Raw genomic sequence first — 301 nt, 5'->3', positions numbered from 1 at the left:
TTGATGGAATTCAATTCCTTCCATTATGCTAAGGAATGATGAATTCCTTAACTTGTGAAATTCATTGGAATTTGAAGGATTCCATCCATTTCAAGATATTAACCAAACAAAGGAATAGAATTTGGTCAAAGGAATTTATCATTCCAATTCCATCAAATTCCTTCGAATTCCGCGAACCAAACGGCCCCTAACATTCCAAAAACACGTTAAAAGATATATATTTTTCGAACAAAATAAAATAAGTGTTACCTTCTTTTTACAAACAAAATAGTTATCTTAAAAATGATATATCATATTTATT

The sequence above is a fragment of the Cynara cardunculus genome, assembly GCF_001531365.2.
Source record: "Cynara cardunculus var. scolymus isolate 2C chromosome LG 5, CcrdV1, whole genome shotgun sequence".
Lineage (NCBI taxonomy): Eukaryota > Viridiplantae > Streptophyta > Magnoliopsida > Asterales > Asteraceae > Cynara > Cynara cardunculus.
This window is presented reverse-complemented; position numbering follows the sequence as displayed.